Source organism: Orycteropus afer, unplaced genomic scaffold, assembly GCF_000298275.1.
Source record: "Orycteropus afer afer isolate SDZICR_OR568_19922 unplaced genomic scaffold, OryAfe1.0 scaffold00927, whole genome shotgun sequence".
Lineage (NCBI taxonomy): Eukaryota > Metazoa > Chordata > Mammalia > Tubulidentata > Orycteropodidae > Orycteropus > Orycteropus afer.
Window position 1 is genome coordinate 198,205 of NW_006922514.1, and position 442 is coordinate 198,646.

Genomic DNA, 442 nt, shown 5'->3' on the forward strand with positions numbered 1-442 from the left:
TCTGTGTTTTCCTTGATCTGTCTCTCAATCTTTTGAAGATACCTGAAGATAATTCTTTTGAATTCCTTATCAGAGAGTCCCAATGTTGCTTCTTCCTTAGGGATATGTTCTGGGTCTGTATCCTGCTCCCTGTTTCTACCACTTTATGTTGCTTCTTTGTGTGTTCTGATGGTCTGTTGTCTCCAAGACATTGTGATGTTGTTGTATTTAGATCTCCGTTAACTGTTTGTGTAAAGCAGCTAAGGGTGAGTCAGGCTCTTCTTGGTGGTTGTTTGTCATTGGCCCATTGGTGGAGAAGGAGGTGGTGACTCACTCAGTAAGTGAAGCTGCAGGAGGTGTGGGTGTAGTTGTGTCATATGGGGACTGTTCCTGTCTCCCACTCAGTTGGACAAAAATAACAATTGAATAACCATCAAAAAAGTAAAAGCAAATGGACAAAAAA